Source organism: Eleutherodactylus coqui, unplaced genomic scaffold (genome assembly GCF_035609145.1).
Source record: "Eleutherodactylus coqui strain aEleCoq1 unplaced genomic scaffold, aEleCoq1.hap1 HAP1_SCAFFOLD_30, whole genome shotgun sequence".
Lineage (NCBI taxonomy): Eukaryota > Metazoa > Chordata > Amphibia > Anura > Eleutherodactylidae > Eleutherodactylus > Eleutherodactylus coqui.
Window position 1 is genome coordinate 623,035 of NW_027102247.1, and position 8,789 is coordinate 631,823.

Sequence of the window (8,789 nt, forward strand, 5' to 3'; positions counted from 1 at the left end):
GGTATTTTACTACCTGCAGGTGTCTAATGCATCCATATCCATTGCATAGCGCCGATCGCAATGTCGGGGGTGGGGGGGGTCAGAACAGCCCGGGATGACAGCTCCATGCTGCGGACACCGACAGCATGGAGCTGTCACGTCCAGAGCCCGAGGGGCTTTATTCTCTGCAGGACACATGTTTTTACTTCCTCAGAGAATAAAGCCCACTTCGGGAGGACGTAAAAACACTATGGCCCGGGGCGTGGCTTAGCAAGCAAGGAGAGAGGTCGCACGCTGTTTTGCTCCTCCACAGAATCTCCCTTTTCAGCCCTTTTCTGGGTCAAATCAGTGACCCAAACAGAGGCAGACAAGAGCACAGCACCTGGGGACCCACCAGAACCCACAACCGGCCCGGACAAGGCTCACCTGGTGATCTCCAGCCGCCAAAAATTTGTTTCAATTCTTTATGTTTATTATTGTATTTTGTGATGAAGCGTAGCACTCCCTTTTCTGCTGATTGAAATGATGTTTTGTTTTGTTTTCCCACTATTCTTTCCTCGTCTCTAGCCTTCCTATAGGAATCGTTTATAAGGGTCATCGGGTATTTCTTTTCTCGAAACCTATCACACAAGATTTTGGCTTGTTTTTCAAAGTTTCCATTAGAGGTACAGTTTCTTCTGATCCTCTTAAGTTGTCCATAGGGGGCGTTAGTTTTCCATGCTTTATGGTGATTACTCCGGAAATCCAACAGGCTGTTAGCATCTACTTCTTTAAAGTGTGTCTGGGTCTCAATTTTACCTCCCTTGATACTGATATCTAAGTCTAAGAATGTGACTTCAGTAGGACTAAGGGTTCCTGTGAATTTAAGGTTCCAATTGTTGGAATTTAATTTGGAAACAAAATTGTTTGCTTCATCGATTGTCCCATCCCATATCATGATGATATCATCGATGAAGCGTCTATAGAAACGTATGCAGGGGTTTGTAATAGTCTCCTCAAATGCCCCCATGTAAAGGTTGGCAAAACAGGGGGCACACTTCGTGCCCATTGCTGTACCACGGGTCTGGACATAGTATAAATGAGGATAGGACACTATGTACAGAATTATTTAGAGATTGCAAATAGTGATTGTTCACATCTAAGCTCCTCCCTTTCCTTTTCCTTTAGTGTTTGTTTGCTATAAATAAGAAGCACTTGATAACTGCTCCCTATGCTTGAAAAAGGCTTGTCAAAAGCCGAAACGCGTTGCGATACCCACCTGTTTCTGTATGCAATAAATTGTTTTATGAAGAATACTCCTGCCTCGTTGGAATTTCCCTGTTTCCTTTGGATATCGGGGTGCCAGGAGTCCAGGCACCCCGCTTCAAGTAAGAATTCAATACTTTGATACGGTTGGACGGAGCGCATTAAGTGAGTCCTTTTGCTTATATAGATTTCGCAGCCAATGATTCCCGACGGTTCCCTTCCCTTCAGCAAGGTTTTCACTGATGTGATGTTGAGAGAGAAAATCGCAGCCTGCTGTGTCCTTCTGCGCAGTGCGTTTTTTAAAATCTCCCATGTAATCCTATGGAGGCTGCGTTTTATCGCATCACAAGGCGACAAATATGCGCTGCAATGTTAACATTGGAAAGTCCTACCGACTTGCGCGTTAAACAAAAACATGCGGTTTTTAATGTGCGCGGCAGCGATGCGATTTAATCCTCTAAAAAAAAGCATCGCTGGTGATGGTCACGGCCGTATATTGGGACAAAACTAAGCCTAAGATTTCTGTGGTTTCGTTTTCACCAGCAGTATTCTCTCCCGTTAATACTTGACCGAGAAAATATTTAAGGGGTCTAGTTTTTTAAACAGGGTCATTTGTGGGGGTTCTCCAAAGCGCTCAAGGGCTCCACAAGTGAGCAATGGGACCTAACACACTTTCATGCAAAATAACTGTTCACGAAGCCACCGGCTGCTCCTTTCGGTTTGGGCCCCATTGTGCATACGGACACAAGATTAGGGCCACAATGGGTATATCTCTGAACACGGGACATACGGGGGGTCTCCATTTTGGGGTGCCAATCCTCATCTTCATGTGCAATATAGAAAAAAAGCCCATCATTAAAATTAAAATGACATATTTGCAAAAATATGAAATTTAATTTCTTCCCCTCCAAATTGCATTAATTCTTGACAAAAACTGTGGGGTAAAAATCCTCCTGACCCCCTCAGTGAATACATTAAGGGGTGTAGTTTATACTCATGAGACTTTGCAATCTTGGCTTGGTGCAGGAAAAGAAAGTGTTCCTCAAAATGTTAAAAATCAATGTAAAATTTGTACGTCTCCAAAATATGAACCCCCAGCGATCCGCTGTAATCCAAAGAAGATCTGGCAGTAAGGCTAATGTCACACAGCGAGTGCGATACCAGGCCGTGAATCGCGGCCCGTTTTCGCGCTCGCTAACGTACGATTTTTCTGTGGATGTGAGTCATTTTTGTAATAAAACTGCCTCCCCTCCCTCCCGCTGCGGCTGTCCGCACCTAGCATGCGGTGCGATGCTGCCGCCAGCCCCATTAAAACAATGGGTGATGCAAGGCCCCGCCCAAAGATAGAACGAGCCGCGGGAAAATATTTATATTATACTATTATACTATCACATACAGGACACGATCAATGCATGCAACCCGATACCAACAAAAGCAAAATGGTGGATCATGTGAGTGGGAACCGCATACAGCGGCTCCCGGTGACAGCTCCCTGCTCTCGGCTACTCATTCTAGTCGAGAGCAGGGAATTTTTAAATTTCCCGGGCCTCCCGGCTCTCTGCGGATGCGCGTGACGTAATGCGTCTGACGCGCAGACGCCGGCGGCAGTGCCGGGGAGAAGACAGAAGGATCCGGACGCTGCGGAGGACCGGAAGTGAGTACTCTCAGCTCCCCTTACGGATCGAATCAGTATGGGGAGCTGAAACTTTAATTGTTTTTAACTTTCCATTGAGTTTAACGCGATCGCGTGACCGGGGTGGGGTCCCGCGGCCCGGGATGACAGCTCCATGCTGTCGGCTACCTCCGGTAACCGGCAGCATGGAGCTATCACGTCCTGAGCCTGCAGGGCTGTCATTCCTAGAGGATGCATAAAACTACGTCCTCTAGGAATAAAGCCCAGCCGGCCAGGACGTAGAATCCCGATGGGGCCGTCGTTAAGGGGTTAAAGAGCCGATTCCATGGGAAAAACGCATTTTCCGTCAGCTCTGTACAGGTAAGCGGAAACATTTGTCCATTTTCATCAACAAATATTTAATTGATTTTCTAAATTATTGATTTGACAAAGTATATAAAATGCAAATCACAATAATAAAGTATATAATAAAACAAAAGAACTGTTCTGATGAGTCTATGGATGAACCTCGCCTTGTTTCTCAGTGGTAACAAGTCTAAATCATATTCCACATTATTTGAAAGATGCAAAATTGGCCAATCGTTACATTTCGTATTATTCGGTTTGCATAATTTAATTCTTAACCCCTTAGTGACTAGCCCATAGTGTTTTTACGTCCTGCCCAAGTGGGCCTTAATCCCTGAGGACGTAAAAACATGTGTCTGGGTGGATGACAGTGATCATGTAAAGTTAAAAAAAAAAGTGTGAAAAAGTAAAAAAAAAAAAAGTTAAAGTTTTAAAAAAGTTTAAAAAGCGTACGTTTCATCTCCCCTCACGGATCATATCCGTGAGGGTGGATGAAAGTACGCACGTAAGGCCCCCAGATTTATCCGCGGACCTTACCCCAGCTTCTGCGCACACGCCTGTCGCCAAAATGGCGGACGCATGCGCAAAAGCTGTGGATTGCCAGGATAATTTAAAATCTCCCTGCTCCTGGCTACAAAACTGAGGCAAGAACCTGGAGATTTCACGGGGGGCCCCGGTGAGTGGTTCCTGATCCCGTGTTCGCCGTTATACAATGGATAATGGCGATCACGTAAAAGTTTTTTTTTTTAAATTGAAGTTTCATCTCCCCCTCACCGATGCGATCGGTGAGAGATGAAACTTTTTACCGGAGGCCTCCGTATTTGCACCCCAACGCGATCCTCATCCGTGAACTTACCCGGATTCTGCACATGCGACCGCTGGCAAAACACCGGACACATGCGCAGGAGTCGGGGAGTCCAGGAAACGTAAAATCTCCTTGCTCCCTGGAGAGCCTGGAGCAGTGACCTTGTTGAGCGGTCCCCGGTCACGTGATAAAAAGGTAGAGATCTACCTTAGGCCGGTCTCACATGACCGGATAGGAATTACGGATTCCGCATGCGTCTGATCCGCGGTAATAAGCAGATCAATCGCATTGGATTACACAATTCCGCTCACATTAGTGGGTTGGAATTATGTAATCCACTCGCAGAAAAGAGAACGCAGCAAGTTCTATTTTACCGCGGATATCCGCAGCATAGAGCCTATTGTGCTCCGTGGTCGCGGATATACCCGCAGCCCATACGCAACGACGTTGTAAAGAGAATTCTGAAGGCACCCATTGAAACAAATATGTTTGTGTGAAGCGGCCCTTACTGTACTTTTGTTAGCATTAATCAAGCACATTTGCAAGCGCAAAAAAACACGCAACCATGCCGCCATTTCGCATGCGTGCAAAACCTCACCATGCTCTATTTTTGTGCACATTTGCGCACCAAGGGTCCCTGTACAAGTCTATGGGAAGTGTGCACGTAACCGATTCCTATCTCCAAAAAAAGTTATAATAAACAGCGATAAAGTCTTATAAACTCCAAAATGGTACAAATAAAAACTACAGGACATCACGCAAAAACACGAGCTGTCGCACAAGTATCATGCGATACTTCCGCCATGTATCACGTGGACATGAGGCCTAAATCTAAGTGCTTGGTTGTTAGCAGCCGCAGCTGCGCTGCACCTCTTGCTCATCAGTTTTTTTGCCTGCTTTTGGAAACTGCTGTAGGAAAGGGGGTGCACCAGTACTGGAGGTACTGCAATACCAGGTCAATGTGCGGAGTGGACAGAGCAAGCACTTTTTCCAGCTCCCTGTTCTAAAAATCCATTTAATATATGATCCCCAGATAGGGGACGTATCAGATGCAACACGCTCAGCCAGCACTCCGGGCACACCCACAATGCACTGAGGGAGCCGGAAGACCTTTGCATAGCCCCGCCCAACGCCTTCTCAACCAGGGTGAGCCGTCCCCGCGGGAGACCCGCGCCTGAATGGAGCATGTCCGGATTTTTTCCTGCACGCGGGACCCGCGCCTGCAGGGAAAAATGACATCCGCAGGTATTTTACTACCTGCAGGTGTCTAATGCATCCATATCCATTGCATAGCGCCGATCGCAATGTCGGGGGTGGGGGGGGGTCCGAACAGCCCGGGATGACAGCTCCATGCTGCGGACACCGACAGCATGGAGCTGTCACGTCCAGAGCCCGAGGGGCTTTATTCTCTGCAGGACACATGTTTTTACTTCCTCAGAGAATAAAGCCCACTTCGGGAGGACGTAAAAACACTATGGCCCGGGGCGTGGCTTAGCAAGCAAGGAGAGAGGTCGCACGCTGTTTTGCTCCTCCACAGAATCTCCCTTTTCAGCACTTTTCTGGGTCAAATCAGTGACCCAAACAGAGGCAGACAAGAGCACAGCACCTGGGGACCCACCAGAACCCACAACCGGCCCGGACAAGGCTCACCTGGTGATCTCCAGCCGCCAAAAAGAAGCCGAAGAGCCGCGGCCCTGCACAGCGGCCCGCGCCCTAACCCGACAAGTACCGCGCTCAGAAACACCCGGCGAGGACCGCTCACGGAGCCCCAAGCAGAGGACTATGGCACAAGGTAACCCCTGCCGACTTGGAGGGGAGGCTCTGTCACCCTCAGTGCCCGCGCTCTCACCGCAACGCCTTGCAAATACACAGCCGCGGCTCCCTCCCTCTGACTATACCGCCGTGGCCACCAACCTGCAACTCGGCGGCACATACAATCATCAGGGTGATCCCCCGCTGGACTAATCCCCACGCTGGTGGTTTTCCCCCTCCTGCTCCCCAGAGCCGACAATCAGCACGGGCGGGCACACCGGAAGATCTGCACCTAGTCTCTAGCTCCCTGTGAGGCAGCGGCCATCTCGCCCCCCCTCCCCCCTGAGTCGAGCAGGCTGCTTGGCATACTAGCCAGACCAGAGCAGAAAAGTAAAAAAGAGAGGATACTGTGATCCTCCCAGCACATCAACACCAGGCAAAGTTTAAAGCAGTACTCACTATTTCTGACGTGCAGCGGGGGAACGGAGGTCCTCTCCCCGGAGCTCTCAGACCGACAGCAGGCTCCATTAAAGTATAGTGCAATTCAAATATCAATGCACCACAGCACCATCTAGTGGCCAAAACAGAGATAACCAGGACCTGAACCTCTTCTCATCCCTTTCTCAAAGCACTAAACAAAGCCAATCCTTGCCCATTAGAAAGAGCAACGAGGCCCCTAAGGCCTCCTTCCCACGAGCATGACGGGCTCCGCCGCGTAATATTACGCAGTGAAGCCCGTCACGGCGCCCCCCAGAGACCCCATACTTACCAGCGGAAGATCGCGTGAAGACACTTCCCTGCACACCGCCGTCGCCCCCCGAATCTTTGCGCGCGAGTACTGATGTACTCGAAAATGGCGGTACTCGGGTGCGTAAGTACTCGAAACGAGTACGTTCGCTCATCTCTATTCCCTTCCCTTCAGCAAGGTTTTCACTGATGTGATGTTGAGAGAGAAAATCGCAGCCTGCTGTGTCCTTCTGCGCAGTGCGTTTTTAAAAATCTCCCATGTAATCCTATGGAGGCTGCGTTTTATCGCATCACAAGGCGACAAATATGCGCTGCAATGTTAACATTGGAAAGTCCTACCGACTTGCGCGTTAAACAAAAACATGTGGTTTTTAATGTGCGCGGCAGCGATGCGATTTAATCCTCTAAAAAAAAAAAGCATCGCTGGTGATGGTCACGGCCGTATATTGGGACAAAACTAAGCCTAAGCTTTCTGTGGTTTCGTTTTCACCAGCAGTATTCTCTCCCGTTAATACTTGACCGAGAAAATATAGGACCTCCCCTATGAATACTATGTGCGTGAAAGATCAGGCGGCCGCCATATTCCCACCATTTATTTTGTTTCTTACAGTTGCTCCTACAGCAGTGTGTGTGTGTTTGTATATGTATGTGTGTATGTATGTGTATATATTTTACACACATACACACATCGCAATGCATTGTTCTTACAAGGCGCACTGCACTGGCAGACACACTCGCATATTTGCCATGCGAGATATTGGTTTGAGTTTCTCGGGCTGATATAGTGCTCACTTGTGTAAAATCAGCCACAGAGAATGAATTTAACATCACCAAAGACATAAAGCTATACATTGCCCTCTATTGTCAGCATGCTGTTATCCTGACCCCCAAGTGTCAATGCATAATGCATCCCAAGTGGCAGCTTGCCCACCCATATCACGTCTTGTATCCAAGCTAGAGGCGATACAACGGGGTCTGTTTCACATTTTGTATCCAAGCTAGAGGTAGTACAACTTTAACTTTTTTCCTTCTGCTTTGCTCAGATTCATTCAAATACTGTGGGTCAAAATACGCAGCACAGCCCTAGAGGAATTCGTTAAAGGGTCTAGTTTTTTTAAACAGGGTCATTTGTGGGGGTTCTCCAAAGTGCTCAAGGGCTCCACAAGTGAGCAATGGGACCTAAAACACTTTCATGCAAAATAACTGTTCACAAAGCCACCGGCTGCTCCTTTCGGTTTGGGCCCCATTGTGCATACGGACACAAGATTAGGGCCACAATGGGTATATCTCTGAACACGGGACATACGGGGGGTCTCCATTTTGGGGTGCCAATCCTCATCTTCATGTGCAATATAGAAAAAAATCCCATCATTAAAATTAAAATGACATATTTGCAAAAATATGAAATTTAATTTCTTCCCCTCCAAATTGCATTAATTCTTGACAAAACCTGTGGGGTAAAAATCCTCCTGACCCCCTCAGTGAATACATTAAGGGGTGTAGTTTATAAAATGGGGTCATTTGTGGGGGGATCTATCATTTGGACACCCATGAGACTTTGCAATCTTGGCTTGGTGCAGGAAAAAAAAGTGTTCCTCAAAATGTTAAAAATCAATGTAAAATTTGTACGTCTCCTAAATTGTTAAAAAAAAACCTGAAGTTTTTCTAATGTGCGTCCAGAATAAAGTAAACAGATGGAAATATATATCTTATCAAAGATTTGTACAGTAACATGGCCTAAATGTTAGGAGGCTCGTATATATTAGGGAGTCCCCTAATACTCAGGCCGCGTTTACATGAGCGACAAAGTCACACTGCGACAAATCACGTGTTTGTTCGGCCTATGCTTTCCAATGGGGCAATTCACATGTTTTGGAGGGTGCGACATCCCGATATGCCCGCGACTCGTGAGGTTTCGTGGCCCATGTTACCCTATGGAGCCTTCCTCTCTGTTGCATCGCATGAAAGCTTGTTCACTATGTTAGTATGCACAAATGGGACCCAAAATGTAAACAGTACTATGTGGCTTTCTGAACAGACTGTTATGATCGTGTGGGCAGATTTAGCAGACTGCCAACACCATCGTGACCAAAGATGCACACAGGAAATTCACATGGAATCCATGCCACTGACCCTGTGCTAAAAGGGGGGGGGGGGGGGTCGACAGTGGCCCAACCTAAGCGTAGACATCGCCCAAATAAGAGGGCGGCCCAGCGGTCTTCGGATCTGGGCCATAGCTGATCCTAGGAGCCACAGAACAGGACACACGCATGGCATATAACA

General features: G+C 47.7%; 1 pseudogene; it reads right to left on the reverse strand.

The window, feature by feature from the left end:
- Positions 1 to 4,925: 4,925 nt before the first annotated feature.
- On the reverse strand, positions 4,926 to 5,053 carry LOC136601121 (U2 spliceosomal RNA; annotated as a pseudogene).
- Positions 5,054 to 8,789: the final 3,736 nt, after the last annotated feature.